The sequence below is a fragment of the Pseudorca crassidens genome, chromosome 7, assembly GCF_039906515.1.
Source record: "Pseudorca crassidens isolate mPseCra1 chromosome 7, mPseCra1.hap1, whole genome shotgun sequence".
Classification (NCBI taxonomy): Eukaryota; Metazoa; Chordata; class Mammalia; order Artiodactyla; family Delphinidae; genus Pseudorca; species Pseudorca crassidens.
The window spans coordinates 59,249,582-59,274,753 of NC_090302.1; the positions used below are offsets into that span (position 1 = coordinate 59,249,582).

General features: G+C 35.5%; 1 protein-coding gene across 29 annotated transcripts in view; it reads right to left on the reverse strand.

The window, feature by feature from the left end:
• Positions 1 to 25,172, reverse strand: part of PTPRD (protein tyrosine phosphatase receptor type D) — a 2,145,367-nt gene that overhangs the window by 976,907 nt on the left and 1,143,288 nt on the right. For all 29 annotated transcript variants that reach the window (XM_067744351.1, XM_067744350.1, XM_067744358.1 and 26 more), the window contains exon 8: positions 23,555 to 23,588. The gene's annotated coding sequence lies outside the window, so the exon portion shown is untranslated. The remainder of the gene's footprint in view (positions 1 to 23,554; positions 23,589 to 25,172) is intronic.

Genomic DNA, 25,172 nt, shown 5'->3' on the forward strand with positions numbered 1-25,172 from the left:
CAGTGAGAATAAGCGACTTGTCTGGTGTCAATATTTAATTGTTCATTATGCATCATAGTTTTAAGCACTTTTTCTGTATTATTAATTAATTATAAAGAGAATCCATCCTCTGTTGTTCCTTAAATCCCCAGACTGTCTAGCATAGGACCTTTTGTAATAAGTATTCATCAACAGATGGTTTTATTTTATGCCTTAACTCACGTCAATATAGTTTTACAACATTTTCATGTGCTGAACTTCAGGTAAAGGCCTATGGCCTCTCCTAAATTGTGTGCAACTAGCTTTGAGAATAGAAATATAGATCTGAAGCTAACAAGCTGATTATTTTTCTCTGTTGTGAAGTCAGGTGCCTAATATACTTCCACATGTATTAATATATAAAGTCTGTGTAGAAGTACATCCCAGTCACAATTCATATACCAGACATTGTTTTTTTTTGTACTGGGTTACAGCAGTAAACAAACAAAAACAAACAAACAAAAACTGTCCCTAAAGGTGCTTACATTCTAATGGAAGGAGTCAGACACATTCACAAGCATCAAGGAGAAAGTATGTCAGATATTGGTAAGTATTAGAGAAGGGAAGGCATTTTAGCCATGGGCAGTTACCGTTTTAAAGCAGGTAGTTGGGAAAGCCACACTATATGATGACATTTTAGAAAATTCCTGAAAGAGGTGAGGGAGCCTGCCATGTGGATAAATAAGGGAAGAACAGTTTGGCAGATGGAAGAGGAAGGGCAGAGGCACATTGAGCAGGGTGGTGGGAGTGGAGAGAACAAGTGAAGTCATTGCAGTGAGAGGAGCAGGAAAGGAGTGTAAGGAAGGAAGAATGAGGGATAAAAGGTTCTACTTAGGTGGGTGCTCTAGGTTTCATCCTTAGTGAGATGTGAAGCAGAGACTTTGAGATGAGGAGTGATGTGATTTGACTTCATTTTCGAAAGTTCAGTCTGTGCTGTGAGCAGCATGCAGTGTGGATGATAGGGAGACAAAAGCAGAAAGATTCGGTAGGAGGCACTTTCAATAATCCAGACGAGACCTCATGGTGGCTTAGACCAGAGTGGCAGCAGTGAGAGAGTAAGAAGCAGTTCTAGGTATATTTTGAGCCTATAACTCACAGGATTCACTGATGGATTAGATAAGACCACATTGGAGAGAGGAGTCAAGGACGACTCCTACCTGACTGGAGAGACTTTAAGAGTGCCATTGCTGTATACTGAGTTGGAGAAAACTGTATACTCTATGCTAAAGCTCAGACAGAGGTTCTACCCATAGCAGAGAACAAATAAGAAAACTACTGAAACACAGTTTTATTTATAGTTCTATGGCATAGGGCAGTTGCCACTCAACTTTAAATCACGTGTCTCTACTGCATGACTGAAGGTACTTACTGGGCCTCACGTCCATTATTTTAAATGTGTAAATTCAAATACATCATCATTCACATACAGTTGGCATTAGCCTTAACAAAGACTGATACATTTTTTATACAACCAAAGAAATAATGTCTTCATAATATTATGAAGATGAAAAGAATTGTCTGATTCATGACCTCCCTAAGTGTTCTCTCCTGCTGAAGATGTTTACCTGCTTTCTATCTTTAGCTGAGGCAACCCTGTAAAATTCCATTTATTAAAATGTAGTATGGCCAAGACAACCAAATCGACAGCTGTTCACACTGGGTTAAAGGACATTATAATCAAAAGCTCTTTGTAGCTGTCTATGTTTGCTCAAAACAAAGATTATAAACTATTGCCTGGGTTTAAATAGACAGGTTAGGAAAGGATGAGCCAATGATTTTACCTCCTTCCTTGTGTGATGCTGACCTATAAACTTAACCCAGTCTTATTGTGGGTTTCTCAAACAGGCATTTTGAGAGGCTGCATTCCCAAACCCATACCCCTTAGAACGTTTAAACACTAGAGACATATAATACAGTATTTTTAAAGTAATGAATATAACCAAATATATTCATTCATTAGAATCATGATAAATGAACATAGTTATAATAATAAAATAGTTATAACTGATACAAATACAGTGTGGATCTGTGAAGATATTAAAATATAATCTTATAAGTCTTTGAAATATATTCTACATAAGGTTCTGTCACTGAAGTTATCAATATCCTGAGGATATACTAATTCCTGGGAATAAGCCTATTGCATGTGAATTCAAATAGATACCTTATCCATATATTAACCATTAACTTATTTATGGAATGAATTACTCAAAAATAATTAGCAACTGAACAATTTTATCATCAAACTAAAAAGTAACTTAGATTTCATTGTCCATACAACTGACTATATGGCTTAAATCTCAAGTGTTGGGATTTTTTTAAACAAGGATCTTTTTGGTGAAGATTTATGAGATATTTTATTTTCTCCTTGAAAAGTATTGATTTTGAAAACCTTCTAAATAAATGGCACTGATCTATCTATTCTTGAGTCATTGAGAGTAGGTCACCTGTGGAGAGCAAATGATTTTTATTTCCTAGAGGTATAGTTTACTGAAGAGAAAGCAAAAACAAGAGAAAGCTTAATTTATAATGCCACGTGAAATTACTGGAATTCAGCATTTAAGAATTTATGCTGTATAGAGTAAGAGAAAACACTAACTCCTGGACTGAAACAAATAGGCTGGTTCTGTTTTAGTCAGGCAGAAATATTGTAAAATGAGCCATGAACAGAACAATGAAAAAAAATTCTATGAAACAGAGATATTTCATCCATGATCATACCAGCTACATTTCTTATTCAGTAATGATTTAAAAAATTAAAATACACAATTTAAAATAATGAATCATTAAGGATACGGGAATATTTCTTCTAAGTGAGTAAAAATAGATTACAAAAAGGACAAATAAAATAAGGTCTTTGTTTTTGGTAAATATACGTATAATAAAAATGTATAGCACTAAATACATAAAAGGCAAAACAAAGGTCAACAGATCTTTGGGTACAGTGATATTTATTTATCTATTTATTTATATACTTTGTGTATTTCTCAAATTCATCGCTTGAGTGTGTATTACTAATGATGAGAAAAAAATTTCTGATACTTTTAAAATAAAGGCTAGATCCAGAATTTGTTCAAAAGTTTATTTAATAACATGTCATAAAAATTCTTTCCCAATCTCCCTAGAAATACGGTAAGTAAACTATCCCTCACAAAATTTTACCAAATAAAATAAAGCTCAGAATAGCATAAACCTTCAACAAATTTTAAGAAAATATATTTTTGAAAAAATAAAAGCCTTTATGCAACAGAAAATGATTATTTGGCTTATAAATGAATAGAAAAATTGATATAACCAACATTACTGTGATATTCTGCTTTTTATGTTTCTTTATGCAAAATTGTTTCTTCTGATAAAATGTTGTTGAAAGTTTCCACAAGTGAAAACTAGAAAGAGTTTGCATAATTGTAGTGGGGGAAAAGTTAACTAGAAGGAAAACAACTTCAAGTACAGGCAAAAAAATAAATAAATAAATAATTTCAAGAACACTATATTTTAATATCTTTCAGTAAAGGAAAAAGATGTTTTGAAAAAATGTAAAAGATTGCTAAAGGTCAAGAGAGGAAAATAGTCATGTTTAACTTCATAGACATTTTAGCCTAAAATTTTATCCTCTCTAGTTCAATAAGCTCTCAATTATAAATAAGTTACCTATGAAATAACAACTTTAGAAAATTGTGATAGCACTTTTAGAAAATTTTCTACACTGTATTACCTGGTACAGGTTCTGTATCATTAAATGAAAGTCTAACATTTAATATTTTTGAATGAGTACCTGCCACTGAAACTTTTGGCATTAGGAGGACACAGTAGATAGAGAGAAGTTGAATCCCTGGACTTTCCTTGGTAAACAGATGGGAGCCGTTCCTAGCAAAATGTCCAGAGAAGAGTTCAGACGAAAGAATAACTCCAATTTTTCAGGTGCGGAGAGTATATCATGGGTTCACATATCACAAGCTAATGCTAATTTACAAAGCAATCTGAAAAACATCAAATTGCACTAATAAGAAAAGGTGACATTTGTACGATTTCACAGTCCTGTTATGCATTCTGTTCCTAAAGTAGGATAGGAAGATTTTGTGTCTCTCTAAGCTCTGTCCTAAGAGAGAACTACTAGCTTGCCTGAATGCCCAACAGGCCATATGGAAAACAACTGGGTGGTCACTCATGTTGACCTATGGAGAGCTCAGCCTGGCATGATTATACCACTGTGCACTTACTAGTGATCTTCATTTAGGACTTGAAACCTATTCAGTATGGATCCTGTTTCATTTGTGCACTTTATTTGCAAAACGTTTTGCCAGTTTTGACTTTAATATTTCAAAAACTGATGAAGGTCCATGCAGCGAAAACTCAGATCTGGATTTATATCCTACCTCTCCCATTTGCTGACTGTGTGACACTCATAAATTTGTTTAATATTATGGAGTCTTAGCATACTCAGTTTTACAGTGGAAGATAGGGCTTCAACTTCCTGGGATTTTATGAAGCTTAAATACCCTAATGTGTGAAATGTACTAGCACAAATCTGGCACACACAGAAAAGCCACAGAAGATAATAAATATTAGTCCTTTTATTCCTTGTTGACCATCCTTTCATCTACTATAACTCTCTAAAGGACGGAGCATTTCCCTGTTGGACTGAGCCACTAACTGTAGCAGAGATTCTTACAGTGAGAGCTAAGAACTCATGTTCCTGATGAGGAAGAGGGAGAGTACCTGGACAAATAAAAATGGTACTTTGAAAAATGCTCCAAAGATTATTCTTACATGTCTCACTTGGGGTGTGGGTACTAAAAATCATACTAGTGGACTAGCTTAAGTGCAAGGAAATAACATCCTATTTATAAATTAAGTATAATTAATGTCAGCTTGAAAAAAAAATTCACATGTTTAGAGTATTAGAAACAGTACCCCAATGGATTTATCAGTATGCGGAAGTGCTTGGCTAGAGAGTAATGCACACTATTCATTAGGATAAACCTTTTAAAAGTGCCCATCATCACCACCACTGCCACCACCAAAAGGAACACCAGTTTACAGCCCCTTCCACATAACATGAAGACTTTTTTTCTTCTACATCTTTGCCGACACTCAATGTTATCTGTCTTTAATTGCCACCACCTGCTCTCTCTCAATCTGACCCCTTATGTCCCTTGGCCATCAACTTGTTTCTGGAATTGACAGTCCCTAGAAAGCCTGTATAGTACAATGGTTAAAAATATGGTCTCAGGACCTAGACTGCCTCAGTTCAAATCCCTGCATTACCACTTACTTAAGTATGACATCTTGAACAAGCTGCCTTAATTCCTGGTGCTTCAGAATCCTGCTAAGGTTGGTGTGACAGTTACTTAAATGAGTTTATATAATTTATATGCATAGAAGAGTGCCTAAAAATAATTACAGAAATGCTTATTAGTAATATTTATATTAGTTTCCTATTTCTGCTATAACAGATTACCACACAATTAGTGGCTTAAAACAACAGAAATGTATTGTTACAGTTCTGGAGGCCAGAAGTATGAAATGCATCCATGAGGGGTAAATCAACGTGTCAGCAGGGGTAGCTCCTTCCTGAGACTCCAGGAGAGAATTTGTTCTTTGCCTCTTCCAACCTCGGGTGACAGCCAGCATTCCTTGGTTTATGGCCTCAGCAGTCTAATCTCTGCTTCTGTTCCACATTGCCTTCTCTTCTGTAATCAAACTACTCTCTGCCTGACTCCTATGAGGCCTCCTGTGATTACACGTGCAGCCCACTAGAATAATGAGGAAAATCTCTCCATCTCAAGATCTTTAACTTTAATCACATCTGCTAAGACTTTTTAGCCATATAAGGTAACATTTACAGACTCCAGGGATTAAAACTTGGATAACTTTGGGAGTTTTATTTAGCTTAGCACACTACTTTTAAAAAAAAAGTTTATATGGGAATGCTTGCATATTTATCATCTATTTGTTGACTCTTTATATATTTTGGACACTATATTCTATCAGTTAGACAGAATACAAATATTTTCTCCCAATTTGTCTTTTGCCTTTTAACTTTGCTCATGATGACTTTCATAATACAGGAATTTTAATGAGCACATGATTTATGACTTTTAACATTTCTGTCAGAAGGAAATAAAGAAAAATGGCACAACCATAACATAGAATGGTATGCAAACACTGAAAAAAGTAAGTGGATCTATATATTAAGTGAGAAAAATATCTCATAAATATTGCTCAGTGGTGAAGGATAGTCATAGATTTTATGGAAAGTATAATTCCATTTTACATATGAAAACTTTTTAATGAGCACTCCAAACTTCTTAGTAACTGCTAAGGAGACAGGATTAGGAGGCAAGGTAAATAAATTATTACTTTTTAGTTAATGTTAATTCTGTTTAAATTGTTAAACAATAACTATAGTTATAGTTCATTTATATAATCAAATCTGAAATGAGAATACTAAAGTCCAAAGAGAAGTACATTTAAATTGCTATAGAATTTCAGAGGAAGTAGATAATTACTTATATCCGGGAGAAATGAAGGAGGCAACACTTGAGAAAGGAAAAACAGATTTGACCACAGAGCATAGATTAATAGTGTGCTTTAGAAGGTAATTTAATTTAATAGGAACAAAGCTGAGTGAGGGTGTGAAGGTTAATTTTATGTGTCAACCTGACTGGGCTAACGGATGCCCAGATAGCTAGTAAAACATTATTTCCGGGTGTGTCTGTGTGAGTGTTGCAGAAAGCACTTGAATTAGTAGACGGAGTAAAGATTTGCCCTCATCAATGTGGGAAGGCATAATCCAACTTTCTGAGGGCCTGAATGAAACAAAAAGGTGGAGGAAGGGCAAATTTTCTATCTTCTTTAGCTGGGATATCCATCTTCTGCCCTTGGACATGGCAGCTCCTGGGTCTTGGACCCTCAGACTCTGAGATGTACACTAGAGGTCCCTCTGGTTCTCAGGCATTAGGATCAGACTGAATTATACCATAGGCTTTCCTGGTTCTCTGGCTTGCAGATGGCAGACAGTGAGACTGCTAGGCTGGCATAACCACATGAGCTAATTTCTATAATAAATCTCCACCATATATATATATATATATATATATATATATATATATATATATATATATGTAAAACCTTCCATATTAGTCAGCAGGATTCTCCACAGAAAAGAACCAATTGGTTATTTTCTGTGGAGAATCCTGCTGACTAATATAGAAGGTAATAAGGAGATTAGGTAAGTAAGAGGAAATAATGATAAAACGTTTCATTTGGATTAAATCTTAGAGGCTTTAATATAAGAGAAAGTTTAGATTCACTCCTCCCAGGTTAAGAACCTCAAAGCACAGTAACTAGTGGATAGTCACTGACCATTGAGAGTACAGTCAAGTTTACCTAAGTTATTTTAAGGCAATAAGACAATCCATGCATAAAAAACAAACAAACAAGACACATGCAGGCGAGGGTACACCTGGGGTAATTTTCATCTTACATTGGGCATGGTCTTATGTATCATCATTCTTCCAAGTCTCTTAAATGCTTTCAGTGTCTTAAAACCCACCATGAACAAAAATAATGTTATGGATATGCTGACTGGCTGTCAAAGAAAAAACAATGATAAAGGAGACATTAAAGAAAATTTAATCTGTCATGATAGAAAATATTTCTTAAAGAAATTGATGTCATGAGCAAAAGTATCATATACAGAGAGATATGTAGTCATGCTCTCAATTGCTAGAAATTTAAAAAGATAATAGCACAAGTTAAATACAGGCCTATGATCAAACTTAACCCTGTAGTGTGTGTGTATGTGTGTGTGTGTTTGACCAGTATCAGAAGTCTACTATATCACACTCAAAAAAATTTTAAACGCCTGGTATACCAATGCTCATAGCAGCATGAGTCACAATAGTCAAAAGGTGGAAACAAACCAAATGCCCATTGATCAGTGAATAGATGTGGAATACTATTCAGTTTTAAACATAAATAAAATTCTGACACTACAACATAGATGAACCTTCAAAACATTATGCAAAGTGGAATTAGCCAGACAGTAAAGGACAAATATTCTATGATTCCACTTACTTGACATACATAGAATAGTCAAATTCACAGAGGCAGAAAGAATATTAGTCGGGGTTGGGAGTAGGGAGTGATGAATAGGGAGCTGTTTCACTTGCATGGAATTCAGTTTGCATGAAAAAGTTCTGGAGTTGCACAGTTATAATAACTGCACAACAATGTGAATGTACATAATGTCACTGTATTATACACTTAAAAATGGAGAAAATAGTAAATTGTATATCTATTTTACCACAATGAAAACAAAATAAAATGTCTGCGAGGATTGAGAGGAGCTTCTTCTTGTAAAGGAAGTGGTATAAAATCATTTTCATAATGTAGCATGAGGAAGAAAAAATTACTCAAAGATTTTATCATTATTAGATATTAACATTTTATTATACTGTGATTCCTCTTGATTGTAATTCATATTTCACTGTTGAAAACCTTTAAATAATCTCTACTGAGTGCACATGCTTGGAAAAAAGTCTACCCTAAAAATTCTTTTTCTAACATAATTTATATGTATAAGACATGTAAGACTTTTCTTACCAGCAATCAAATGGCTAGATAACCACGGTTGCAGGAGAATTTTCTGAGGTTTGAGCTGCCTCAGTTTCACCCTGTTGTAAAACTTAACTTCAGGTAAAACAACTTAATCTGTGATTACTAAAAAGCAAACCTTCCTCCATTAATCAAATTATCTTTTTAATTACAATATGTATGTAATTATTCCATGAAATGTATTGACTTAAATAATGTGTAGGACTTTGAATTAAATTTCACCTATGAGCCCAAATCCATTAACTCAGCTTAAAAGAAATTTGACAGTAGGTATTTAATTACTGATATCCTACTGAAATTGGCATTTAATAAAGAGAAACATTTCCTAAATACTAAAGAGCTTTAAGATATGAAATGAAATAGTCTATGTCTTGAAAATGAATCTAGTCTTAAAAGGAAGAAAAATTAATAGAGTCATGTTCAAAAGCCTTTAATAGGCCTGTAAGACTGAAATAGAACCCCTTGGGTCTCTCATTATGAAGTAACATTTTGCTCATAGACTTGGGGATGAAAAAAGAAAGCCAGTCTCCAGTGAAAGATCACATTATACACAGAACACAATGTGCAGAATATACATTCTTTAGTATTCAGTAATGATCTTAGCAATCTCATCTCAACAGATACTAAGAACATTTCAAAAAATGGGCAAGGAGACCAAATTTCAGGTCTACAAACTAGAAAGAACTCAATATAGAATTTTTTCCCCTAAAACTCAAGCTAAAGGAAGAGTTTGGCCAGAATGTTGAGGCTGTGCTATGTCAACATGGCTCTTTAATTCTGAAAGGAAATAGAACACATAGAAATCTGATCCAATTATACATTTTTACTGAGTAATCATACACACATAAGATACACTTCTATGTGCACCTATATATGAAGTCAGTGTCTTTGTGCATTCTTTATAGATTGTGCATTCATATAGATGGCTATATGAGTAATAAAGTAGAAATTCTCCATGAAAGAAAAATACTCATCTTGTTAATTTTTCCTGCTATCAAAAATGCCACAGTTGTTTTCCTGTAATTCTCAACAAATTATTTTCATCAAGCAAGAACCATATATTAAAATGTATGTATTTGTCAGCTAGTGAAGATCAGAGAAAAAAAAAATAATGTAAGCTAATTTACTGAGGACTTATTATGTGCTAAATACCTTTCATACATCATCTTGTTTCAAAATACAACTCCATAAGCATGGCACTATTATTGACGCTATTACATTAATAGGGAAAGAGAAGTTCAGAGATACAACAATGTTTGCTTATGGTCACATGGCCAGCAGAGTCAGGATTCATATTCCAGCTTTCTGTGACTCCAGAGCCTTTGGAATCAATCAGTAGGCAAAATGTCTTCAGATACTGCCTTACCACTGATCAACAGTGATAGAGTTAAAGGAACAAATATCAGGGGCAGATGAAGCAGAGAGATGATGAAGGGAGCAAACTAACTACAGGTGACAGAAGTGGTTATGGATGAGAGACAGTGGGATAGTGCCTACTGAGCAAAATTTTTAAAATAATATTGTAACTTTCATGAACAGTGCACCCCCTTCGTTTGAAATAGAAATGTGCTCAGAAGTCATCATGCCCAATACCCCTTCTGATAGTCAAGTATATTCTTAAATTTCCCTGCCATATCATCACCAGAACGTTTTTATATTCCCATAGTCTGAGAATTGCATTTCAGATCAAAATAACTTTTTTGCAATGATAATATGTGTCTTTTGTGGTTTGGCATGATTCAGATTCTTGTACTATTCTGTAACTTTCGTACATTTCTGGCATGATTCCCCAACTAGATTATACACTCTCTAAAGACAAAGCAAATGTCTTAATTTTCTTTATACAGTTGACCCTTGAACAACATGGGTTTGAACTGCGTGGGTCCACTTACCCTTGGATTTTTTCAGTAATATCACAGTACCACACGATCTGCAGTTGATTGAATCCATGGATCTAGTACCACGGATTTGGAGGAACTGCATATATGGAGGGCAGACTATAAATTATACTCAACTGTGCGGAGGGTGAGCACTTCTAACCCCCCGCATTATGCAAGGGTTGACTGTATTTCCCAATGAACCAAATCCTTTACATACATTTAGTAACTGATAAATATTTGAGATTCTGATTACAAAATAATTAAACAGATGGAAAAAAGTTACAAGAGCCTAAAGATTCATCTCAAACCGAGGGTGTACACTGAAGTTACAAGTTCACCATTTTATATTCTCAAAAGAACTTGGATGAAATGATTTAAAAAATACTAACACAACTAAGCAAATTTAGGATAAGAAGATGAGAGAACTTAAATAACTTGCTCTTAAACATCCTGAGTATTTGAAGGAGGCATTGCCATGCTTGAGAGTTTCTTAATGCCTTAAGTAATACATTGTTAAAGTCAAATGACTTGGCCAAGGAGAAATTGCAAATTGAGATATTAACACATTTTATGCTTACTTTTATTTCTATGAAGGAGTTATAAGCTTTTAGGAGGGACCTTAATGTATTTCTAATGATAGGCTAAGTTATGCTACAGTAACAATCAGGTCCAAATCTCAAACATTTATTTCTTCCTTGTGCTTACAATTTCAGAGTCAAAGGTGTTCGGCTCACCATGGCCACTCAAGAACCAGGAATGATAGAGCTTAGTTGCTGTCAATGACTTGACAATCATGTTCCAAAGAAAAGAAAGCATACTGTGGGGTCCAGCAACAACAATTAAATATTTGTCCCCAAGGTGATATTTCACTCTGTTCACAATATATTGGCCAGAACTAATATCAAGGCCCCATTCACTCACAAAAAGTTAAATAAGTATAAACCTGCATAGTGGATATATTTGGCAAACAACCACATTGTAGTCAGAGCACATTGAATTCAAAGTATAAGGCATTTTACCAACTTTTTATATACATTATTTTGATCATAGACATATACATTTTGCAGATAAAGAATACATCTCAGTAGTTTACTTGTCCAAGGTCACTTATCTAGTTGGCATAGAAGATGATAACTAAACCTAGATTTATCAGGATTTTCAACTTCCCATGTTGCATATTATAAGAATCTGTGTCCCGTTTACCTTGGGTATGAAAAGATGATATCTGAACAAAAGACTAGGCATTTCTCTGGGTCAAACGGCTCCAACCAAAGAGCTTATTCAATGTAGAAACATCATCTGTGTATGACTCTGACACTGATCACCTAGTATGATGAAGCTAGTCTTTCAGTTCTTGCAATAAGAATCTAGCACATTTCCATTTAACTTATAAAATATGTTCCTTCCAGGGTTTTGGCACTTATAACAACTTTTCTAATTAAACTAACTCCTAGAAAATAAATAGTTTTCTTGACATTTCAAAATTGATTGCTTTTTCACCCTGGTTGTTACTATTTCTTGTAACTTTTAGTTATCAGTTGTCTGCCAATACTATACAATAAAATGAACTCCTTGATCACTAAGTACTACTATTGTGACTTTCCAGTATGATGCATTTTCTCATCACTAATTGGTTCATGCTTCACTATTGGTTCCAGATTCTCAGTGGTGTCTCTATTTGATGAGTGTTGAAAAAAAATTTCCACATTGGATGTGACATTAAAAAATAAAGTTCCTCTGAAACAACTGTGCATCCTGAAACTCTCAAATAGTTTAAAAAGCTGCTCACAGTAACCCTCATAATTTACTGAACATGTATGCATGTTCAATATATCACTTTTTCTAAACAAAGTATTTCAAAGTTTGAAGTATTTACATTTTTTTTCTCTAAGGTGCTATCTGAGTGATAGGAATTTTATTTCCTGACTCAAGCTATTTCATAGGTTGAACAAATGCATATCTTCTAACACAATGTCATAATGTAGACATGTTATCGACATAAAAAAGAATAATGAATCAACATGTTCTGTCTTCATTTAACAAGCATCCCCATGTCTGAAAGCCTTTAAAATTGTTTAGTGTTTTCACCCATTTTCATTTGGACTCACAAGCACTGTGGAGACAGCCAGAGGCTTCAGTCAAACATTTTTTCTACACAATTTTCCCCCCAATTATATAGTTTTTTTTTTCCTCCTTTTGATAAAACAGCCTTCAGACATAGGCACACAGAGTAAGGTAAATGAGAGGAAAGTGAAGTTCTAGACAATCTTATACAAGTAGCTCAAAATGTTTACAGATTCTGCCTTTGCTCTAAGCCTAACCTAGGTCAGTAATCACAGTAAACCAATCCTTTCGTATATATTTTCAAGAAAGCAGTGAAATAAGATTACTGGTTCTTTCAGTGAGCACATATTTCACCCCAGAGGGCTTCAAGCTACCCGGTAGCATGACTGTGTGTGTGTGTGTGTGTGTGTGTGTGTGTGTGTGTGCGCGCGCGCACGCACGCACTCAGACTTCACAAAACTTAGTGAAGGTGAATATGGGCAAGGAGAATGATTATTCCCAGTATGCTGGGTGAGGGAACAGTCAATAAACCAGGCACCTTCCTATGCATATACTTTACATTAACCCATTTAATCTACACAAATTTGGCCGTGAATGCCACTTTTGATTTGCATTTTTCATTTAAAGACACAACCTTCTAATTAACGTGTATAGTCCAGATACACAGAAAGCAAATGGCAGAGGGGCAATCTGAACCTATAATTTCAATCATATGTTCTTTTAAAATATGCTGTCTCATAAAACAATTATGACCACCCATGAGGGGCCTCATTTGCATATATATCCTTTTGCTTCTGGGACAACTGTCTTAAGAAATTTCAGAAGCCCCATGTGGCCTTCTTTGCCTTATGAAAAATACTTATCTCAGGTAAAATTTTATATTTCCAGGTGAAAAAAAATTGGAAAGTACTTGTCTATCTTGATCTTTGATGAAAGTGACTTACATGAGCCCAAGTTTATAGGTGTATTACAAAGATAACTTCCGCTGTACATTTGCAATGCCAATTACCTTGTATGTTTCCCTGATCCTAAGTGACCACTATGAAGTTTGTGAACCTCTGGCAGGCACATAGAGGCTCAGGCACCATACAACTTATCACCTAGGGCTACCAAACTCCTAGTCTGCCTCACAGCGAAACAAAGAAGTATAGCACTTAGCCAGGGTCTCCAAATCTCCCTGGCAGATCTAGTGATACATTTTAGTAGAGAAGATCCTAGCAAATAAAACTGAAAGATGACTGAGGGTGTGTGTGGGGAAAATGAATGGTGGTTTCAACAGCCTTACTGGGGGCTTCACAGAGGTGGTGAGATTCTTGGAGGTGATTCAATCATCTGAGAAAGTAGTCAACCAATATGAAGACTAACAAACATTTTATAGCAGTGGACATAGCAAGAATCTGAGGAGGAATAGAAGAAAGAATAGCAGTAAAATGTATTTTAAATAGCAAAATAATAAGAAAAAATGAAAACCTTTTCTCAAATGATACAATTAAAAAATTTGCATGTAAAAATACACAAATATTGTGATTAACGTTTCTGTGTTCATTTCTTAATTAGGCGCTCTGAATTAAAGAAAAAATAATGAAGGCGAGAAGTAGGTTATAGGTCTGAGGCTTCATGAACAGTTGGCTATATTCTTCAGAATATTATAAAATATAAGGGAACTGAGTGGCTGTCTCAGGCTCCTGAGCCCCAGTACAGAAAAGATTTCCTTCTTCTAAAAGGAGAAAAGAAAAAAAAAAACTCTTCATGTGAAATCTACAGGCTGGGCCTTCCAAGAATTTGTGTCTCAATAGAGCTAAACTGGGAAATAGCAGAAGACATTCTGGCTATGTGCTTATTCAATGCCAGGAGGTGCTAAAGACTTTGGATATGAGTCTAGGTGCTGAGGATGATTGGGAATTTGATTTTTCCCTTTGTACAAGCCAGCATGGCCAAAGAAGAGGCTTACATTTGAATGAATTTCGTGGAACAGTAAATGGAACACAATATTTCAGCTAATGCTTTCAGTATGCGTTTACGTGAAATCTAGTAAAGACCTAGAGCAATAAAGTTAACGCTTTATCCTTTCTAGCAAAGATTAATTCTTTTAATGATTCAAGTTGTTTGATCAGATTTGTTGAGGGAATTTCTACTGAGCAAGTAGAAGAACAGTTCAGGCCTAGTGTGTCTCATTTTGGTGAGCATGTATTATTCCCCCCCACCCCGGATTTTAATTTAGTGATTACTTTTGAAATTAAAATAAATTTATTGAGGATACGTAATCATCCCCCCCTTTTTTTTTTACCCCCAGGATAAAGAGTTTTGGTAATATCACATATCTGCTTTAAATAGGTGAACATAAAATTTGTTGTCTGTGCTAGACAATTTGGAGACACTTTCGAAAGTGAAAGTACATGCAATTATTAATAACTATCTATCTATCTATATATATATGGTTACACTTGTAAAATAGACATGAACTGGGATGGTTCGAGCAAACTAGTACATAAAGTTACCTTAGTTTTAAGCATCAATCCAATTAGGTATTAAAGAAAGGTGACTGTAAATAATTCTACGGCTTCACTGCAAAACTAGCTTTCAATCACAGGCTTGTTCTCATTTACAGGTTTATGAAGAAACATGATTCAACAAATGCATTTTAACATGAAAGGCTTAAATGTGATAGGCTAAAACTGCCATAAGAGAAGATAAAATGAAATATTTTATTCCTGTAATTATAGGTATTAATCCAGGAAAGTGTGTAGCATGTGTATATTAATATATTTGTTAATTCATCCAAGATAGTTTCTGAGACATTAGAAAGAATCAATTAAAAACAGGCTTTCTTAGACAGAGTATAAAGGGATGTGATAATATTGCTACTCTTGGTGGAAAAGAAAATATTTGAAAGTGGGAAACTTAATCCGGATCATTAGGGAGAGTTATTATTGAACAATCAATTGCAATGTGAAAATACTGTTATGTGAAGCTATACAATTCTCTGTGACTTTGGTCAAGTTACTTAAACTCTCAGTACTGCAGCTTTCTCATCTGTGAAATGGATTAATAATAGTATTTCCATTGTAAGGTTGTTGTGAGGATTAAATTTATATGTATAACATGTAAAATAGGGCTGATACATAGTAAGCAGTATAACGTCTAGCTATTGATTTTATGGTGCTCCCTAAAATAATAAAACTTTGATCATATTTTGTAATCATTTATCATGACTTGCAATAACTTTCTGTTCCACCTTCTTTTGCTTGTTTCATGTAACATGACATAGGAACCATTGACAAACACGTCTTTATGTGTATTACTGCTGTAAAGAAAACTATTTTGTGTTGCACCTCTCATGCATTCATTCTGAAAACAGCTAAGTAGGGAATCCTCGCATAAGAAAACTATGCAACTATTAGTTTGTGCAACAATTAGTTACTGAGCATTTACTCTGTACCAGGGTTAGGGTATACAACAGGGAACATTCCATCCAAAGCCACTGTCTTATACTTTCTATAGATTGTAGTAGGAAAAGTTAGACAAGTAAACACCTTTATAATAGATGTGGTGGGTAGGTGCTCTGGAAGCAAAAGAAACTAGATTAAGTGAGATAAGAAGAGGCAGAGGTGAGGGAGAAGAGCATTGTGATAAGATGACATTCGAGCAGTGACTTAACGGTCACAAGGGGAAACCACCTTCTGTACATTGGGAAAGCATTCCAAGAAGGGAAACAAGTACATAGGACCTCAGCCTTGACATTGCTTACCAGGTTCCAGGAAGAGCAGGGAAGCGGGATTAGCTTGAACAAGTAACAAAGGGGGACAGAGACAGAAGACCAGGTCTGAGAGGAGACCAGATCATGAGTAACTCTTAAGGCCCTTGTAAGGACTTTAGCTTTCAACCTAAGTAAGATTAAGGAGAAGCTGGAGGGTTTTGAGCAAAGGCCATGTGAAACTGGAATACAGCATGCTTAGATTTTTGCTTTTAATATGGTGATCAAGAGACACAGGGAAACAAATTCCTGAGCTCCCTGAAACACTGGCCTGCAACCAGTCAATGGGAGATTCTGTCCTCCAGTTCTCCAGGTTCTCTACTGTCCTACAGTCTTTAGAGGAGAGATGAAAGAGAAGTAAGAAAGTGAGAGAAAAGAAAAGAAGAAAGAGAGAAGAGAAAGGAGAGATCATTCCTGTGCAAGTAGGGCTCATTGCAACTTCTCAGACAGTCACGACTGCCTTAAAGGAGCAACTGAAGCAGAGTTCGTGCTGCTTTTAAGGAGGACAGCAGCCACACTCTTCCCGGGTTCTGAATTTCCTAGCTTTGCCATGTAGTTGCTTTGTGACCCTGAGAGAGTCATGCGATTTATGTAGCAGTTTCCTCATCCTTAAAATACGCTAAATCTGCTTCTCAGGCTGGCTGTGAAAGGTAAGTGCCTGACATATAATATGAGAATATCAGTGTGTGTTGCTACTGTTTATGATAACAAAATGAGATTTGTGATAAGGTGGTATGGATTGCAAGATGGTGTTTATCAAAATATCTTTATTATAAGATGTTCTTTACTGTAAAATGCACCATTAAGTTGAGGGCTACTGTAAGGCTAAATAAGAGACTACATTAAATGTTCTAATTGATTTTTAAATCTATCTAATTTTCAGAAATGTTAAAGTGCTATTGATACAAGGAGAAATGTCACTTTAAAATGACAGTAATATGATTACCAAAAAGGAAGAAAAAATTTAAAAAGCAGTATTTGGCTAATACGTAAAACGTGAGATCCAATAGGTAAGACTATTTCTGCCATGAAACTACCTTAAATTAGAAACCACAAATTATGGATGCATGTGTCAAAATATGACTGCTTCAGCAAGTGGTGAATTTGCATATACAATGATTTTAATCAAAATCACCTATTTGATTGCACAATTATCTGTTTTGCATACACAAAATTTGAATTCTGTACATGTGAATCCTCATTTGTACATGCACCCAATTATTTTGTTGGTGCAACTTAGAAATTCCTATTTAATATATTAGGGTGTTAGTTATCTTCCATTTATAGCAATATGGATTCAGTTTTTACTGACTAGTAAAACAGAACTCCTGGAAGAACATGGGAATGGATCCTACTTCTACTTATGACAGAGGGGGATGCTACTACACTTGCATTTTGTGCCAAGAAAAAGTAAAAAACATGTTTTCTCACACATGCTTTTGCTTCTTTTTGCCTTCTTATTTAGAAGTTATTTCAAAATTTAAAGAAGACTTTAGTTCACAGGGAGAAGCCTTGAGTGGTGATCATATTGAGTTCACTCAGTTTTGCACATTACTTGTCTCTAGATGGGAGTAGGCTGTTGATCCAACTACTCTTAAGCATTAGAGAAAATTTAGAGCTGGTAAAAAGTACCAAATTTATAATCCTAAAGACAGATGCTCTCTATGGAGCTCCTAAACAACAACAACAGAACAGCTTGAAAGCAGTGAGGCAAAACACTCTATATTATTCTGGTCTTGCTGCACATTCAAGAATCTCCTTGGCCCTAAGTGAGGAAAGTGTGGTACAATAGGTTGGGAAAATTAATGACCACAATAATAAGATTCTAGATAAGCAGGTTGTCTGTTTTCTAACTAATTCATCCGGAGAGGCCCACTGGGACACAAGCCTGTTCAAAATCCAAAGTTATTCACAACCTCACGTTAAGAGGTTGCTCTGCATTATAGATGGGTCATTGGTAACAGCAGGTGTCTTTTGCCATCTGACTCTTTCAGACTCAGGTCTTTTCTGCATGCTTTTGGGATCACCCTTGAGGATTCAACTAAGATCCTATTTGGTAACCTAAGTAGACACAATATTATCGCTGTTCCTCCTGTTGTTTACTCAAATGCAGAAGTGTACTTGTGACAATGAGATTCTACATTAGGGCAAGAGTAGAAATCCAGTTTGTAAATATTCACAATTTTGCCAACTACGTCATGATCCTATTTGGTAATCAGACGTTCAAAAGCTCTGAATTCTCAAACTTTGAACCTTGCCATCCAGCTCAAAATTGAGTGTTGTATAATAAATTTCCTCTTGAATAATTAAATTTACTCATTATTGTTGGAATCCCAGGTCAAGTCTACCTATGGTGATTCTTCAACAATACTATGTGGTCTGTTTTTTTCCAATGTTCACTTTCAATATCTCCAGGGAGGAAACACGCTATAGTAATTAAAAGCACAGTGGGTCTTGGAGTCAGCCATATCTGGTATGGGAGACTGAACCATGTGTCAAGGTATTTGTGCACTGGTTTTATTCCTTCCTACAGTGACTTTGGGTTTGGACATTTGTTTTGACCAATGAGAATTTAGCAAGCATGCTGCAAAGTGAGGCACTTGCAGTGTGGCTTTTTCCTTGGAACACTTCTTGGAATTGAGCTGCATGCTATGTGAAAGTATAAGCTATTCTACTAGAGATGAAGGTCATGTGGAGAGCGTCTGGAGGATGACTCATCATGTAGAAAGAGGAGACACATGAAAAACAGACCTCCTGTTAAGTGCCTACTTGAATGTAGCCACATAAGTGACCCCAGCCAACTTCAGACAGAGCAGAATAACTGCCCAGTAAACCTACAGAATCATGAGGAATACCAAATGGTTATTTTAAGCCACTGAGATTTAGGGTGGTTTGTTACACAGAAATAGATAATTGACATATCTTGGATCAAATTCAGGTTCCATTACTTGTTTAGCTATGCAACTTGGGCTAGTTGTTGAAGCTTTCTAATCCTCACATTTTCTAGCTCTACATTATAACAATAATTATATGACCTCATAAGATTATGAAATGGAAAAAAATAAAGTAATAAAAATAAAGAATTTAGTGCAATGCCTTAGCCATTGTAAGCGCTTAATGAACAGCAATTTTTATGATCAATTTCATCACCTCAACCATCACCACCACTATGACGATCATCACCACTAACACCGATGCCAATACCAACATCACTAACATTGCCACAAACACCCTCCTGCTATCTAATGCTTTCACGATGCTCTTTGTGTCTACTGACATAATAAAAATCAATCTTTCCCAACTAAGACATTTTTTAAGCCTCATATACAGGCAAAACTTCTTTCTTTACGGTCAGTGATGATGCAAAGCAATGAAAGTAACTCATTTAGATATCCCTTCACATTATTTCATTAGTTTACTACAGAGATAAAGAAATTTAGCAAGATCACTCAGAAAGTAAATGGAATAGTCACATTTGAACCCATGTCTTCTTGCCATGAATACTGTCTTTTAAAGAATTCTGGCTATTCTAAAAACAAGAGCCTCCCATGAAAAAGGAATTTTCATAAAGACATATATTTTGTAGTGCTTACTGCTCTATTTCTACCACCTCGTGCTTAGAATCTGCTCTAGAAACACTTGTTAAATACATTAATCAATTGACAGTTGATAAGTAGTTTAGCAGAGCATGGGTTCTGGAGCCAGAATATCTTACACCGGAAAATCCCAGTTCTACCATTTACCAGCTACTTGGGAAATTTAACATTTTTTTTCCCCATTTTCCTTAGATGTAAAGTGGATAACAATAGTACATATTATCTAAGACTTTTTAGGGCATATGAAACTCTCAGATCAGTACCTGACTAACAGTAAGCATCGTATAATACCTAGTATTGATCATTATTATTTTGTTGTTATGTTGAGCTCTATTGTTATGCGGAATAGTACATATAAAATATTAATTTAAAGAAGAGGAATATGTTTACATATTGAAAGAAAGCCAGGAAAGAATGCAGTGTGTGGTCTAAAACAATGGCTTCCAAGCTCTGTTCTCAATTAGAACCATCGGATGATTAATAAAATTCCGATTCCTGCCCAATTCACTCTCTTCCTCAATTCTCTGTATTTATAACAATTGTACCAAAGGATAATGTTTGCACAGTCAAGTTAGGAAAGCACTAAAATCAAATTAATTTTAATAGTGCAAGTTTAAGCACGCTATGATATGATTAGGTAAGATATTTTGGAGTACACGGATTTTTCCTTTGCCCTTCAAATCCAACCAGGTGAGGAGTTGAATATTCTACCCAGGGTTCACACCACATGCCATTTGGATGTCTCTTCTCTTCTTTTGCTTCTCCCTTCTCTCCCCTCATACTTAGAGAGAAGGCAACTACTCCTCAGTCAGTGATACTGCCTCTCCTGAATGTGAGGAAAAACTTATGGGGGTCGGTAGGCCCTTGCTACTCAAAGTGTGGTCCATGGAGCAGTAACATTGACAGTGTGTTAAAAATACAAATCTCAGGTCTTAATGTAGGGCATTGGTTCTCAACTCCAGTTCCCCATGGAATCACCAGGAAGCTGGACCATTAATCTTTGGATGCCAGGCTCCACCCAGGAAACTGCGTTAATTGTTCTGAGGTGGGCCCAGGTGGTAATTATTTCTTCTCAAATCCTCGGGTGGTTCTGACATGTAGTTGGGGTGGAAACACACTCATTTCGAGGAAAGAGAGCAGAAAACTTCAGATTGATTTTAGAACTTCTCCTTCCATGGCCTTCTCCAGGCTCCTAGGAGAATCCAGGTTCCAGAACGTCCTTTAGACTTCCTTACACCACTGGACAAGGAATTCTTGGCTTATTATTCAGGGCTACTGACCCACCTTGCCTCGTCTGATTTCTATCCTGCTTTCTTGATAATCTCCATGGAACCTGAATAAGCTTAACTATTAGACTAGCTAACATTCATAATATCAATAGAACACTGTACTGCATTTTCAATGCAAAAGTCAAGTACTTTCAAGCACAGCAATGCTGGTAATGTTTACTTATATTAGGGTTAGGACTCCAACCCCCATGACCATCATTGCTTTTTATAATTTTACTGTTGCAGGGTGATGATATTATGGCCTCTGAATGGACTGCAATGTTTTAAAAATGCATCTTGTTTTGTAACATCTTATACTTCATGCACTTGAAAATTATTTAACTCAAACAAAATGACTTTCTTTAATCCTTCACAGTTTACCATGGATTAAACAGTTAATGAGAGGGAAGCTAGACTTTGGGGGCTAGCAAGATCCAGTTCACTTTGTGGGTGGCTGAACTAAAACCGGCAATTTTCTCTAATCTTAAGATTCATCTTTACAAAGTGAAATAAGAGCACTAAAGATCAAATCCAAATCAAATGCTTGAAAAGTCACCTCTCAACTGAAATTCCTTGAATAGGGAGTAGAAGAAGAGAATTATTTATATAGTATCTTGCCGTTTCTTGAACCAGCGCTTTAGCATTACTTGAGAATTTATAGAAATACATATTCTTGAGCTTTAATTTAGTCCTACTGGATTAGAATCTACATTTTAACAAGATAGCCCAGGTGCTTCCTAGGCACATGGAAGTTTGAGAAACATTAGTATCGTATACATTGGACTCACATATTTTTTTTCCTCCAACATTTGTTCTTCCCTAAATCAAACCCCATACAGCTTCTCATACCTTTGCCCGTTCCTCTTTTTTATCCAAGCTCTTTATGAACTTTTCTTTCATCTCCAAATTTCTTGTTATCCCTCCCCCAATTGCCTGCCTCTCTGGCCATGTCTTATAGGCAGCGGCAGGATGATATACAAAGGCACACTTTCATTAATTTTTTTCTTTATTGCAGTTGAATAAGAGAGGAAATAGTGAAACTTTTTGTCCGTCTACTCTAAACCAATAAACTCTCAAAGAAGTAAAATGGGTAATGTCCTGATGCAAAGTCTTCTCCTTGTAAGTCTGAAAATGCAGAGAGTCCATGAAAATACCAGTTTCCCAGTATTGTAAAAACATACAAATATGTTCAGTTTGTTCCTCCAAGATAGAGATAAAAGGGTACCAACTTCTTCAGAGATGAATTAGATTGATACAAACCACACCCACTCATCTTAGTTTTCAATGACCAATCATGATAATCCAAGGCAATTATGTAAGTTAAGATACAAATTCCTTTTCTACTTTCACTTCTTTTAAGAATAATAGCAAAAAAACAAAAATAATTATCTGTGCCAGTAAGTGTTGGGTGTTTCACTATCGATATAAACACTATAAAACATTCCTTCTAAATACTTAAACAGTAACTAACAAGATACTATTTTTATAATTGATTGAGAGATTTTGATTGAGAGTGTGAATAAGTGAAGCATCTGTGAAAACAAACATCTCCATTGACATAATGTGGTTGAAAACTAAATTCTTTGTTTTAATTGAAAAAGAAGAGAAGAAACAAAACATCTTTAAAAATCTAATGTATTGCCAGAGAAAACCTCTTTCAAATTTCCTTTCTTGAGGGCACACCATTGCAGCATATATTTTATTATCATTATTCTCTTTCACAACATGTAGTACCATGTTTCATTCTCCCACATGTAATATTACCCAACAGAAATCCCCAAAAGGAGCCACAGTACATTCATAACAAAGACAACTGTCTTTCAACTTCTGCTTTCCAATATGATTTAATCAGGTATGAAACCGGAAAAATGAGAATCAGCCTGTCCATCATGGCCATGATCATTAATACCTCCATGAAATGAGGGGAGAAAAGAGAAACATCTGCTTCTTCTTACCAAACTTCCAGATAATTTAAAACTACTCAAAAATTATTTCTTTAAAAGACATTCTACTGCCTCTGATAGCGTGAACACTTGTATGTTTTCTCAGGGTCAACCCTGGGCAAGCAGATGGGACAAGTGAAATGGAAAACATTTGGAAAACAGTAGCCGTTCCTAGGCTCCTGATATATGTGTACAGGAGGCTCTCTGATTTCCAATTTTGGCTCAGATCAGAAGAAAAAAGGTAAGGGTAACATCCTTGAAAAAAAAGCTCAGTCTACTCTAGGGCACGCCTGACTTTCAATCCATTTAAATGCTCACATTTTTATGGGTTTTAAAGGTGACATAAATCCCTTTGAATCTTAGAACGGAAAACATTCAATGCAGATTGAAAAGAGAAAAACCAACTTACCACAGTAGTTCAGTTAATTGACAGGCACCATCATCTGAAACAACAAAAACATATTTTGATATTACAATCATAAAAACTACCAAACTTTTCAAATTGTCTTAAAGCACATACTGTGAATTTATATACAGAAGCAAAACTAAGTAAGCAATGAAAATATCTTATCTGATCTAAATCATTTAGTGTTTTTCAGATGAAAGTGTTTCATCCCCACTATATTAGGTCCAAATTAGATAACTGCTTGTTTTTCAAAATCTTTTGAATACACACACTGGCATATGTATATTTCAGAACATTTTCTTCTGGTGTTCAAGTTTAAAAGGTAGGCAGAAATACAGAGTCTCCTGTATAATACAATCTTGGTTCTGACATGAATGCAATCATGACACACTTATCCAAATACACAGCTCTGATAATGCCATATAAATTAGTTCACTGAACTCAAAAATTATCTCTATTGTCTATACAGAAAAAAGCTATAGTATTTATCACAGTGCTCAGCAGCTTTAGTCAGCTTCTCCTATTCTCCCTAAGATTCTCTCCCCAAATTCTCCAATACACCCTCCTTCTACTTTTCAGGTTGATCTCCCACTATTTTCCCTTGTGCCGTGTCCTCACACCCTACATTAAACATGTACTTTCTTTTCTTTAACAATATTTTAATTTGCCCCTTTTTTTCGGCCTCAATATTCTTTCTACCCAATCTTTAGGCCCACCTCAAATAACGTCTCTCAGTGAAGCTTGTCTTGATGCCCAAAGAAGGAATGCGTCTTCTTTTTCTAGGTTTTCCCACCATATGTTGTACCTTATAACCATCTTCTGTCATTTAAAAGAATAGTTGCATGGCACCTGTTTCTGCCAATAAAGCTTTAATTTTACAGGACTATTAATATCTGTTATGAATGAAACACTTTAGTTTCATGAAAAAACAAATTAAGGAATTGAAGAAAATTTCCTCTCTTGATAAATGACTTTTTAGGCAAGTTCTTTAATACTTTTTATACCATATGGGAATGCATTTTCTCTTTTGTTGTAATATTTAAAAAAAGCATTTTTTTTTGCAGGCTTGAATTTTGTATGGAAAGGTGATAATACTTACTAGACCTCTAATTAGCACTGCATATGTCTGAAATTAGTGTTTTGAAGAACAGTGACACATTTGCCTTCAACCATGAACATGGTCACCCCAGCAGCAAGGCTGACATTAGTAGCATAATCTTAGGAAAAAAAAAAAAAAAATCTCTTTATGTAGAATGAAATGATAACATTGCCTTGTTGGTAATTTTTTTTTTTACTTCTGGCCAATTAATTATGTCAGATCAGACTGCCTATGTGAAGCATGCAGGTGTATTACACATTCACAATATCTCATCCTTCATTCTCCTTATAGGCCCACAATCACTTTGGGCTTCAAAATGTTGGCAAAGAATTCTGTGCAATTGCTCATATCAGGTTTCTTTTTTTTTTTTTTTTTTTTTTTTTTGTAGTATGCGGGCCTCTCACTGCTGTGGCCTCTCCCATTGTGAAGCACAGGCTCCGGACGCGCAGGCTCAGTGGCCATGGCTCATGGGCCTAACCGCTCCGTGGCATGTGGGATCTTCCCGGACCGGGGCACGAACCC